The sequence below is a fragment of the Heterodontus francisci genome, chromosome 1 (genome assembly GCF_036365525.1).
Source record: "Heterodontus francisci isolate sHetFra1 chromosome 1, sHetFra1.hap1, whole genome shotgun sequence".
NCBI lineage: Eukaryota > Metazoa > Chordata > Chondrichthyes > Heterodontiformes > Heterodontidae > Heterodontus > Heterodontus francisci.
The window spans coordinates 271691389-271705218 of NC_090371.1; the positions used below are offsets into that span (position 1 = coordinate 271691389).

At 44.4% G+C, this 13830-nt stretch overlaps 1 protein-coding gene across 4 annotated transcripts in view; it reads left to right on the forward strand.

Moving 5' to 3' along the window:
- The window catches only part of psd3l (pleckstrin and Sec7 domain containing 3, like), a 433935-nt gene that overhangs the window by 81318 nt on the left and 338787 nt on the right, over nucleotides 1-13830 (forward strand). Inside the window, exon 1 of one of the 4 annotated variants that reach the window (XM_068045062.1) lies at nucleotides 5941-6262. The exons of the other annotated variants lie outside the window; for them this stretch is intronic. The gene's annotated coding sequence lies outside the window, so the exon portion shown is untranslated. Of the gene's footprint in view, nucleotides 1-5940; nucleotides 6263-13830 lie in introns of those variants that run through there. 4 annotated transcript variants of the gene reach the window in all.

The following is a 13830-nucleotide window of genomic DNA, read 5'->3' on the forward strand; positions in this document are numbered from 1 at the left end:
TGTGCTGGGCTCTCAACCTTTTACAATTTATATAAATGACTTGGATATAGGGAAAAAAGGTATGGTTGCTAAATTTGCTGATGACACAAAGATGGATAGGAAAGTAAGTTGTGACGAGGACATAAGGAGGCTACAAAGGAATATAGATAGGTTAACTGAGTGGGAAAAGATCTGGCAAATGGAGTATAATGTGGGAAAATGTGAAATTGTCCATTTTGGCAGGAAGAATAAAAAAGAAGCATATTATCTAAATGGTGAGAGATTGCAGAGCTCTGCGATGCAGAGGGATCTGGGTATCCTAGCGTAAGAATTGCAAAAGGTTAGTGTGCAGGTTCAACAAATAATTAGGAAAACTGATAGAATATTATCATTTATTGTGAGGGGAATTGAATACAAAAGTACAAAAAATGCTTCAGTTATACAGGGCATTGGTGAGACCACATCTGGAGTACTGTGTACAGTACTGGTCTCCTTATTTAAGGAAGGATGTAAATGCGTTGGAAACAGTTCAGAGAAGGTTTACTAGACTAATGCCTGGAATGGGCAGGTTGTCTTACGAGGAAAGATTGGACAGTCTAGGCTTATATCCACTGGAGGTTAGAAGAATAAGAGGCGACTTGATTGAAACATATAAGATCCTGAGGGGTCTTGACAGGGTGGATGTGGAAAGGATGTTTCCCTTCGTGGGAGAATCTAGAACTAGGGATCACTGTTTAAAATAAGGGGTCACCCATTTAAGAGAGAGATGAGAATGTGTTTCTCTGTGGTCATGAGTCTTTACAACTCTCTTCCTCAAAAGGCAGTGCAAGCAGAGTCTTTAAATATTTTTAAGTCAGAGGTAGATAGATTCTTGATAAGCAAGGGGGTGAAAAGTTATCAGGCGTAGGCAGGAATGTGGAGTCGAGGTTACAATCAGATCAACCATGATCATATTGAATGGCAGAGTAGGCTTGAGGGATCGAGTGGCCTACTCCTGTTCCTAATTTGTATGTTCTCATTGTTGTCCAGCTAAAGGAAGCCCCTTTTCTTCGCCTCCTACCATGACCCCCCCGCTATGCCTGAAATTGTCCCTGATGTCTTCCAACTCTTAAATGTGGCTGCACCTTTGTCACTTGGGTATGAAAAGAACAATACCAAAATGAAAGTTTATTCAACATTTTTTCAGACAGCTGCCTTTATTTTAGAATAAAAGATCAATTTAAAATAAATACAAATGCAACCTCAATCCACCATATATTATACATTAGTAAATGCAATAAGCCTAGTATTTTTCACTCATATTACACTTGGCTGATTAATTCAAGAATCAAAATGTAGAATTCATAACTGTATCCATTTAAAGGATCAGCATACAAATATATGGTAATGACAGCCATGAAAAGTCAGTCTGCCCCACACAACGCAATGTCTTGTGCATTACAATATATACATATCCAGCTCTACTAGGGAGCCATTTAATCTTATGCAAGAGTAAATAAAGACAAAAAGCCAGATAGTGAATTCTATCTGATTTAGGAAGTTAATTGAATGTGTCTCTCACTGTATTAATCTTCCAACATGATATAAGCACAACTTTTTAAAAAAGCTTTGCTTTGAATCTAACAATATACCAATTCTAATAGTGTTGGTGAATCTGTCACCGAATTTAATAGTGTTATTAATCTAAACTGTTACAGAATCTATTACTGCATCTAGATGTTATTAATCTAACCGTTATTAAATCTGTTGCCAAATCTCCCAATATCAGTGAATCCATTGCTGAATCTCCCAATATTACTGAATCTCACAGTGTTATTGAATCTCACAGTATTACTGAACCTCCAAATGCTATTCAATCTCACAGTAATACTGAATCTCACAGTGTTACTGAATCTCCCAGTGTTACTGAATATCACAGTATTACTGAATTTCATGTAGTGCTGCTATGCCTGTGCTGGGACGAGGGAGCAGTACCTCAGGACATGCACAATGCCAATATCATCACCCTCTATAAAAACAGAGGTGACCGCGGTGACTGCAACAACTACCGTGGAATCTCCCTGCTCAGCATAGTGGGGAAAGTCTTTGCTCGAGTCGCTCTAAACAGGCTCCAGAAGCTGGCCGAGCGCATCTACCCTGAGGCACAGTGTGGCTTCCGTGCAGAGAGATCGACCGTTGACATGCTGTTCTCCCTTCGTCAGATACAGGAGAAATGCCGCGAACAACAGATGCCCCTCTACATTGCTTTCATTGATCTCACCAAAGCCTTTGACCTCGTCAGCAGACGTAGTCTCTTCAGTCTACTAGAAAAGATTGGATGTCCACCAAAGCTACTAAGTATCATCACCTCATTCCATGACAATATGAAAGGCACAATTCAACATGGCCGCACCTCATCAGACCCCTTTCCTATCCTGAGTGGCGTGAAACAGGGCTGTGTTCTCGCACCCACACCTTTTGGGATTTTCTTCTCCCTGCTGCTTTCACATACGTTCAAGTCTTCTGAAGAAGGAGTTTTCCAATACACAAGATCTGGGGGCAGGTTGTTCAACCTTGCCGTCTAAGAGCGAAGTCCAAAGTACGGAAAGTCCTCATCAGGGAACTCCTCTTTGCTGACGATGCTGCTTTAACATCTCACACTGAAGAGTGCCTGCAGAGTCTCATCGACAGGTTTGTGGCTGCCGGCAATGAATTTTGCCTAACCATCAGCCTCAAGAAAACGAACATCATGGGGCAGGACGTCAGAAATGCTCCATCCATGAATATTGGCGACCACGCTCTGGAAGTGGTTCAAGAGTTCACCTACCTAGGCTCAACTATCACCAGTAACCTGTCTCTCGATACAGAAATTAACAAGCGCATAGGAAAGGCTTCCACTGCTATGTCCAGACTGGCCAAGAGAGTGTGGGAAAATGGCACACTGACACGGAACACAAAAGTCCGAGTGTATCAAGCCTGTGTCCTCAGTACCTTGCTCTATGGCAGCGAGGCCTGGACAACGTATGTCAGCCAAGAGCGACGTCTCAATTCATTCCATCTTCGCTGCCTCTGGAGAATACTTGGCATCAGGTGGCAGGACCGTATCTCCAACACAGAAGTCCTCGAGGCGGCCAACATCCCCAGCTTATACACACTACTGAGTCAGCGGCGCTTGAGATGGGTTGGCCATGTGAGCCGCATGGAAGATGGCAGGATCCCCAAAGATACATTGTACAGCGAGCTCGCCACTGGTATCAGACCCACCGGCCGTCCATGTCTCCACTTCAAAGACGTCTGCAAACGCGACATGAAGTCCTGTGACATTGATCACAAGTCGTGGGAGTCAGTTGCCAGTGATCGCCAGAGCTGGCGGACAGTCATTAAGGCAGGGCTCAAGTGTGGCGAGTCGAAGAGACTTAGCAGTTGGCAGGAAAAAAGACAAAAGCGCAAGGGGAGAGCCAACTGTGTAACAGCCCCGACAATCAAATTTTTCTGCAGCACCTGTGGAAGAGCCTGTCACTCTAGAATTGGCCTTTATAGCCACTCCAGGCGCTGCTTCACAAACCACTGACCACCTTCAGGCGCTTACCCATTGTCTCCCGAGACAAGGAGGCCAAAGAAGAACTGAATTTCATAGTGTTACTGTATCTCCCAATGTTACTGAGTCTCATAGTGTTACTGAATCTAACAGTATTACTGAATCTCCCAATGTTACTGAGTCTCACAGTGTTACTGAGTCTCAGTGTTACCAAATCTCATAGTATTACTGAATCTCCCAATGTTATTGAATCTAACAGTATTACTGAATCTCCCAATGTTACTGAATCTCACAGTATTACTGAATCTAACAGTATTACTGAATCTCCCAATGTTACTGAATCTCACTGTATTACTGAATCTCCCAATGTTACTGAATCTCACTGTATTACTGAATCTCCCAATGTTACTGAGTCTCACAGTGTTACCAAATCACATAGTATTACTGAATTTCAGGGTGTTTTTTCATTTGTTCCTGGGATGTGGGCATTGCTGGATGTGAGCTGCCTTCTTGAACCGCTGCAGTCCATGTGAGGTAGGTACACATACAGTGCTGTTAGGAAGGGAGTTCCCGGATTTTGACCCAGCGACAGTGAAGGAATGGCGATATAGTTCCAAGTCAGGATGGTGTGTGGCTTGGAGGGGAACTTCCAGGTGGTGGTGTTCCCATGCATCTGCTGCCTTTGTCCTTCTAGTTGGTAGAGGTTGCGGATTTGGAAGGTGCTGTCTGTGGATCCTTGGTGTGTTGCTGCAGTGCATCTTGTAAATAGTACACACTTCTTTCACTGTGCGTTGGTGGTGGAGGGAGTGAATGTTTGTGGATGGGGTGCCAATCAAGCGGGTTGTTTTGTCCTGGATGGTGTCAAGCTTCTTGAGTGTTGTTGGAGCTGCACCCATCCAGGCAAGTGGAGAGTATTCCATTGCACTTACTGACTTCTGCTTTGTAGGTGTGGACAGGCTTTGGGGAGTCAGGAGGTGAGTTACTCGCCACAGGATTCCTAGCCTCTGTCCCCTGCTCTTGTAGCCAGGGTATTTATATGGCTACTCTAGTTCAGTTTCTGGTAAATGGTAACCCCTAGGATGTTGATAGTGGGGGATTCGGTGATCGTAAGTCCATTGAATGTCAATGGGAGAGGGTTCGATTCTCTCTTGTTGGAGATGGTCATTGCCTGGCACTTGTGTGGCGCAAATGCTACTTGCCACTTATCAGCCCAAGCCTGGATATTATCCAGGTCTTGCTGCATTTCTACACGGACTGCTTCAGTATCTGAGGAGTCGCGAATGGTGCTGAACATTGTGCAATCCATCAGCGAACATCCCCACTTCTGACTTTATCATTGAAGGAAGATCATTGATGAAGCAGCTGAAGATGGTTGGACCTTGGACACTACCCTGAGGAAGTCCTGCAATGATGTCCTGGAAACTGAGATGCTTGACCTCCAACATTCACAACCATCTTCCTTTGTGCTCGGTATGACTCCAACCAATGGAGAGTTTTCCCCCTGATTTCCATTGACTCCAGTTTTGCTCGGGCTCCTTGATGCCATACTCGGTTAACTGTTACTGAAGTGTTACTGAATCTCCCGATGTTACTGAATTTCACAGTGTTACTGAAACTGTTGCTGCAGCCCCCATTGCAGGCCTGTCACTGTTACGGAGGCTGCGCTCTTGTTGGAAAAGTGAAGGTGTTTTTGGAGGCCGGATCTCCCATTGATCCGCCCATCACCGTGCAGAGGCGGAGCTCACAGACGCAGGGAGAAGGCAACATCTTCAGTGACGCAGGGGAGGGTGAAGGTCGGTTTGGGAGATAGAGGGTAAATTGGGGGAAAAGGTGTACGTGAACGGGGCAGCGGAGCTTCTGGGCGCTGTAGACTGCCCCTGCCGACTTGGTGCCGGGTGTGAGGGCAGCCATGTGGGGTAGGAACTAGGCTCCTCCGGGCAGTCAACACTCAGCGGCTCGGTCCCAGGTATTGAGAGCCCAACTCACACAGACACAAAGCAAAGCCCTGCACAGCTAGCCAGTTACAGGGAGGGAGGGAAAGAGTAATAGAAAGAAATTGCATAGTGAAACTCATTGCACAGAGAAACACTCGGTGCAGAGGGACACACAAACACTGGAGATGGACTAGAGCTGCAGAGAGATAGACAAAGTCTGGGTGTACAGGGCAGGGAGTGAGTGTGCAGCTAGGGACACTGGGTTTTTGAAAAGGGAGAGACACTCAATGTACAAATAGGGACACTGCAGAGACACACACACACACAGACTGCCTGTCCGGGGTGGTGGGGAGGGGGGGGGGGGGGTGAGAGAGAGAGACTGTACAGTGATACACACAGACTGTCTGTCTAGGGGGGAGAGAGAGACACACACTGTGTACAAATAGGGACACTGCAGAGAGACACTCACACAGACTGCCTGTCCGGGGGGGGGGGGGGGAAGGGGAGAGAGAGAGAGAGACTGTACAGTGATACACACAGACTGTCTGTCTGGGGGAGAGAGAGACACACACTGTGTACAAATAGGGACACTGCAAAGACATACACATACTGCGTGTACAGGGGAAGGAAGGAGAGAGAGAAACTCATTGTAGAGAGCCAGGGGGGTGCAGAAAAAGGGAGAGTATATGCACAGAAAGGGACCAGTGCAGAGAGAGACACACTGCAGAGACAGAGCGATACCCTGCGCAGGAAGGTGGGAGAGAGAGCGAACCCAGTGCCCCCACAGCACTCAACACAACTCAGCAATCAGAGGGAAGCGGACGATGACAGGGTAAGAGGCACTTGATATATTGTATGATATATTGATTTGTTTGAATGCCTGCTCCAGTAATCTGATCGGGCCGGTCTGCTTTGGCTGCCAAGTGTCGTTAAAGAAACCTTTCACGGTTCTTTTGTTTCTCTTACCACTGTTTTCGAGCGTTTGTTACTCGCCACGTTGCTTTTGAGTGAAAGCAAAAGAGACACAAGCAGAAGCTGCGGGTGTGAGAAGGGAATATGTGTCAGACGAATCCTAATTTTAAGTCTCTCTCAGTTCAAAGCGAGCCTCACTCCATCTGTCACATACTAATCTTTGTGTGCAAGATCCCTGTGCATTCGATTTCATTGGAGCCTCACAAACTGCTCGCATTCCCTGCTTTTTAATACTGGTGCTCTTTTAGTTTGGTTGCTGAAATAGATAGGGGCTACATTGCTGCCACCAGAATAAGGGCATCCGATTTAGTATGTAAATGTGGGAAGCTGCTTTTCGAACTCTGGTCGCCTGAGATCACAAGTACCATGTGAGTGTAGCCATCAATGGTCTATAAAAGAAAAGAAATCTATAAAGGTCCCAGTTTTAATTCCTCCCCTGGGATGTGGTAGCTGATGGTGCGGGTTGGGGTGACGGTGCGGATATGTTCAGCCTCTTTGCCACTGCTCCAAAGTGGGAAAACAAATAATTCAAGCTGCTGTTCTCCATCGCTGACCAGTCACCCTTGGTCAAATGGCCTCAACCGGTGATGCCCCATGCAGTCAAATAGTCTGCTGACACTCGTCTCAACATGAAGAATGGGAACCTGGATGAGGTTCTGCAGAGTGCTATCCATTGATAGAAGGTCAATGCATTCAAGTGGGGAAAAGACAACAGAATTGGGCAGAGGGAATCTGCCACTTCTGTAATATGAACTATGGCTGTCATGCACTGCTCAGTAATGGTATATAATCTCGATACTGCACATCAGTACGTGCTGCTCTTTAATGATCTACAATATATATACTGTGCATTTTTAGTCTGAGACTCAAAACGGCCTTCCGAGAATCTCTCTGTGGCCCCAGTGCTCATCTATGAAGGAAGAGATGATGGTCTACAGTTCCATGCAGATTACAGGGCATTCAATTGTCTGGTTGTCACTGCACACCCTGTGAGCACTTGCAGGAGATCCCACAAAGGACACTGTTAGTCCTGAGAAAAATAGTGAACAGATACAAAAATAATATAAAAGGCTAATGAAGTGTCGGCATTTATCTCAAGGGGGCTGGGATGCTAAGGGGTGGAAGCTATAGTAGAGTTATAAAAATCTCTGGTTAGACCCCATTTAGAGTACTGTAATCAGTCTGTGCACCACACTTCATATTGGTCTTGCAGCACAGATCTACTAGAATGATACCAGGGCTAAAAGAGTTAAATTATGAGGACAAGTTACATGGACTAGGCTTGCATTCTCTTAAGCATAGAAGCATTGAGGTATTTGAGATGATTAAAGAACTTGATGGAAGGAAACTATTTCATCTGGGTGGGGGGTCCAGAACAAGGTGGCATAAGCTTAAACCTAGAGCTCGGCCATCCAAGGCTGATGTTAGGCAGCACTTCTTCACACAAAGGCTAGTGGAAGTCTGGAACTTCCACCACCACTGCCCTCACCCCCCAGAAAAAAAGCTGCTGAGGTTAATTGAAAGTATCAAAACTGGGACTGAGAGATTTTTGTTAAGCAAGGCAGTAAATGGAGTTGAGGTTCAGATCAACCATGATCTAATTGAATGGCAGAACAGGCTCAAGGGGCTGAATGGCCTACTCCTGTTCCTGTGTTCCTAAATTAAATATTTCATTAAACCAGTGAAAGACATTGCACAGATTGTTACAATATGTAAGTCTATCTGGTGTGAGGTAGAATTTTCTTGATGGTACATTTTCCAGAACCTCATCTGGGTGGTTGTTTTTCATGTTGAACTTTTATCAGACAGCAAGTGCCAGCAGATTATTTTACTGTGAGGGGTACACTGGCTGAAGCCATTTGAAATGAGTCAAATGAAGTGGGTTTGTTAGTTAGTTGGTAAATGTCTTCAGCTTTGATCAAACCGCTTAAGTCACAGAAAATTTTGCGAATTGAATCAATAAGACACCTACTACTTACACCACAAACTCATTTGCATATTTGGTCAGAGAGGCAAATAATTCATTCTCTGTTACAGATTCAGACTTGTGTGCTTTCCAGTAAAGGTTTGTTATTTCTCCACTGAATACTGAATTCTGGATATTCCAGTGAATAATAGTCGATGGTCTCTTGGCCTTAGATCACCTGCTGCATAATGATCTACATCAATATACTGCTGATGATTTCCAAATGTTTGATGCTGTCTTGAGGTACTGATGAGTCCTTTGCCACTTACAGTGAAGATCAGAAAATCAGTTTTTGATCATGGGTTGTAGTGGTATTGCTTAAGTAGTTCAAACCTTTCAGAGATAGCCCTTTGCAAAGTTATTTTAATACTAATTCTAGTTCTTTAGTTCTATGATGACGAATTGTGAGTTTGCAAATGACTTTTTTTTTGTTAATCATACACAATTTAAAACTCGTTTAGAGAAAAATTATTCAAATCATTTAACTACCATGTTGGTAGTTGATGGATCTGTGTGTATGTGTGTGTTTGTATACCTCTTTTGAAAATTACATTTAAAACATCTGTTTTGAAATCTCATAACTTCCCAGAATTGGACAGCTTATTTGCTTATTCTGCCTTTTATTCCATTGTAATTACAATCCATTGCTGGAAAATATAAACCGTGGTCAGAGAAAATTGCTATCAGTAGATTAATTGAAAATACTAAAACACAAGGCTATGCTGAGTAATCTTGAATTATTGCCATAGTATAATTGTTTTTCTATCCGACCACTCTATTTTCTAGTCTTCCTCAACTGAAGGCACTTACTGATACTGATTCATGAATGTTGGATCCCCTCAGGAGTTCAACTAAATGGCCATTCTAGACCATAAGTATTCACAGACTATTTGACCACAGGGGCATCAAAGCTGAGCTTCACCAGCTGGACTTGCTGGGTGGTGATCAGGAGCAGAAACCTTGGCTGATTGGAAGCTGAGCTCGAAGGCTTGAGGCCAGTTGTATAGCTCACCTGCTGCTGCCTTGGCTGATATGTGGTTGAGCTGGGAATCTTCCTGGTGTGTGTAGATCCTCGGCATGCCAGGCAGCGCATTAACCTAGCTGATCCATCAGGTAATGGCCTGCCATACTGGCGAGGATAAGAGAGTATCATTTTATTCAAGTTGGCATCACTTGGGCATGATGCTGTGGCACCTGCACCACCTAAAATGCTGTTGCATTGCACATTGTGTCTTTGCATAATTCATGAATAAATCATGACCAAAGCTTAAAGTTACGGTGATGCCAATTCTCCTTTAGAAACAACAGCTCTTTAGAAATGACTGTTTTCCTAACTCTATCTTATGGTAACTCTTACCCCTGAAATCAGCCAGCATTTCCCAAAAGTTGATTTTTTTTTTTTGAAATTGCAAAGTTTAATATAAATACTGCAATGATCTGTATTAGGCACAAACCTAAAACATATGTTCAAATGTATTAACATTTTCATGTCTGTCCTCATTAAAGGAAAAATCTGCAGGGTAATGGGGAAAGAGCAAAGGTATGGGACTAATTGGATAGCTTTTTCAAAGAGCTGGGACAGGCACGATGGACCGAATAGCCGCCTTATCTGTATGGTTTTATGAATCATAAAATCTTTGCCAAATGCAACCCTTTTTGAATTAGTTTTGATTTAAATCGCACAACAGTTACAAAATGGAATGTATCATTCTGATCTAGTGAAACCAGTTCAGTGCCTTTATCAGGACAATGGTTATTTCCTGTAAAATTTGAAGAAGTTGTTTTTTGTTGAGGAACTCATTTGAAATTTACTTGTAATGAAACAAGGTAGTAGTGCTTTAGAGAACATGTTGTCTCATGGCAGTTACAAAGAAGAATATCAACGTTTTGTTTTTATAAAGCACAAATTAAAGGGTGATATAATCTCTGCTGTGAGCTTCTGTCAACCTGACAATATATCCACTGGCACGTAACGTTCTACAGTCATGCTTGTATTGTAGCCTGTATGATTTTCTTTTAACTGAAGATCTCGCTATTGATTATGGCCTAGGGCTCTGTAATACATTGTGTTTGGGAAAAAAAGAAAGAACTTGCATTTTTTTTATTCATTCATGGGATGTGGGCATCGGTGGTCAGGCCAGCATTTATTGCCCATCTGTAATTGCCCTTGAGAAGGTGGTGGTGAGCTGCCTTCTTGAACCGCTGCAGTCCATGTGGGGTAGGTACAACCACAGTGCTGTTAGGAAGGGAGTTCCAGGATTTTGATCCTGTGACAGTGAAGGAATGGCGATATAGTTCCAAGTCAGAATGGTGTGTGGCTTGGAGGGGAATTTGCAGGTGATGGTGTTCCCATGCATCTGCTGCCCTTGTCCTTCTAGTTGGTAGAAGGTGTTTAGAAGGTGCTGTCTAAGGAACCTTGGTGTGTTGCTGCAGTGCATCCTGTAGATGATACACTGTGCGTCGGTGGTGGAGGGAGTGAATGTTTGTGGATGGGGTGCCAGTCAAGCGGGCTGCTTTGTCCAGGATGGTGCTGAGCTTCTTGAATGTTGTTGGAGCTGCACTCATCCAGGCAAGTGGAGAGTATTCATCACACTCCTGACTTGTGCCTTGTAGATGGCGGACAGGTTTTGGGGAGCTCCTTGATGCCATACTCGGTCAAATGCTGCCTTGATGTCAAGGGCAGTCACTCTTATCTCACCTCTTGAGTTCAGCTCTTTTGTCCATGTTTGAACCAAGGTTGTAAGGAGGTCAGGAGCTGAGTGACCCTGGCAGAACCCAACCTGAGCGTCACTGAAATAAAAACAAGAAATGCTGGAAATACTCAGCAGGTCTGGCAGCATCTGTGGAGAGAGAAGCAGAGTTAACGTTTCAGGTTAGTGACCCTTCTTCAGAACTTAAAAATATCAGAAATGTAAAAAGTTTTAAGCAAATAAAGTGGGGGGATGGGGCAAGAGATAACAAAAGAGAAGGTGTTGATAGGACAAGGTCACAGAGAATAACTGAGCAGAAGGTCATGGAACAGAAGCAAACGGTATGTTAATGGTGTGCTGAAAGACAAAGCGTTAGTACAGAGAGGGTGTGAATTGACTGGAGAGCACAAAGCGCTCCAAGCACAAACATGAAAAATATTTTAAAAAGTGAAACAGTGGGTAGGCACAGTAGAAACAAACTAACCAAACTTAAAAAAAAACAAAAATAAAATAACCAAATAAAAAAGAACAAATAAAAAAATAACTAAACATAAAAAAGGGCGGGGACCCATCATGCTCTGAAATTATTGAACTCAATGTTCAGTCCGGCAGGCTGTAGGGTGTCTAATTGGTAAATGAGATGCTGTTCCTCGAGCTTGTGTTGATGTTCATTGGAACACTGCAGCAATCCCAGGACAGAGATGTGAGGATGAGAGTGGGGGCAGTTGGTGGGGGTGGGGGGGGGGGGGGGGGCAGGGTGTTGAAATGGACAACAACTGGACGTTCGGGGTCATGCTTACGGACTGAGCGGAGGTGTTCTGCAATGCGGTCACCCAATCTGCGTTTGGTCTCCCCAATGTAGAGGAGACCACATTGTGAGCAGCAAATACAGTATACTGAATTGAAAGAAGTACAAGTAAATCGCTGCTTCACCTGAAAGGAGTGTTTGGGAGCTGGAATAGTGAGGAGAGAGGAGGTAAATGGGCAGTTATTCCACCTCCTGCAACTGCAGGGGAAGGTGCTGTGGGAAGGGGACGAGGTAATGGAGGAATGGACGAGGGTGTCACGGAGGGAACGATCCCTTCAGAATGCTGACAGGGGAAGGGAGGGGAAGATGCGTTTGGTAGTGGCATCACGCTGGATGTGGCGGAAGTGGCGAAGGATGATCCTTTGGATGTGGAGGCTGGTGGGTGGAAAGCGAGGACAAGGGCAACCCTGTCATGGTTCTGGGAGGGAGGGGAAGGGGTGAGGGTAGAGGTTTGGGAAATGGGCCGGACACGGTTGAGGGCCCTGTCAACAAAACTGGGGGGAATCCTCGGTTGAGGAAAAAGGAAGACATATCAGAAGCACTGTCGTGGAAGTTAGCATCATCAGAGCAGATGCGTCGGAGACGGAGAAACTGGGAGAATGGAATGGGGTCCTTACAGGAGGCAGGGTATGAAGAAATGTAGTCGAGGTAGCTGTGGGAGTCGGTGGGCTTATAATGAATATTAGTAGACAACCTATCTCCAGAGATGGAGACAGAGAAGTCGAGGAAGGGAAGGGGAGTGTCGGAGATAGACAATGTGAAGGTGAGAGAAGGGTGGAAATTAGAAGCAAAGTTGATAAAGTTTGCTAGTTCCGGGCGGGAGCAGGAAACGGCACCGATACAGTCATCAATGTACCGGAAATAGTTCTGAAGAAGGGTCACTGACCTGAAACGTTAACTCTGCTTCTCTCTCCACAGAAGCTGCCAGACCTGCTGAGTATTTCCAGCATTTCTTGTTTTTATTTCAGCTTTCCAGCATCTGCAGTAGTTTGCTTTTATTTCTGAACATCGCCGAGCAAGTTATTGCTAAACAAGTGCCGCTTGATAGCACTGTCGATGACACCTTCCATCATTTTACTGATGATGTAGTGTTTTTCATAACTTTATGATACTCCAAAACACCTGACAGCCAGTGAAGTACTTTCGAAGTGCAGTCACTGTTGTAATCGCAGCAGCCAATTTGCACTCAGCAAAGTCCCACAAACAGTAATGTGATAATGGCTAGATGATGTGTTTCAGTGATGTTGGTTGAGGGATAGTTATTGGCTAGGACACTGGGATAACTCTTTTTGAATTGTGCCATGGGATCTTTTACATCCACTTGGGAGAGTAGATGGGGCCTTGTTTTAATGTCGCATCTGAAAGATGACACTTCCGACAGTACAGCTGTCTCTCAGTACTGTACTGGAGTGTCAGCCTAGATTGTGTGCTCCACCAAGTCTTCAGAGTGGTACTTGAACTCACAACCTTTTGACTCTCGGAGGTGAGAGTGCTACCTACAGAGTCACAGCTGAAGCAGTTTTTGAAGGACTGTTGGTTTCTTTTACTGCAAGCTTTCACCATCACTTTACCTTAGCATTTTCAAACATTGCTAATATAGTCGGGCAGGAAGGTATTCGTATGTTGCGGTGAATGCTGCAAATCTGAAATCTAAATTGGAAATGCTTAGCAAACTGAAAGAGAGCAGATAGCCTAAGATTTCAGATGTGACACTTCATCCATGTATTAGTGTTGCCCACACACCAGTGTCTGTTTTAGAAATAAATGCTGGCCTAGCTAGTGACGCCACATCCCATGAAAGAATAAAAAAAAAATTAGTGTCACCTTGTGCCAAAAATAACTTCTGGTGTAGTCATGCTAACTTGACTGCCACCCACTTCCCTCTCCAGTGCTGGATATACACATGACTTCGTAATGTAATGCCACAGATTCACATCTCCAGGCTCTTGCTGTCAGGCTATGAG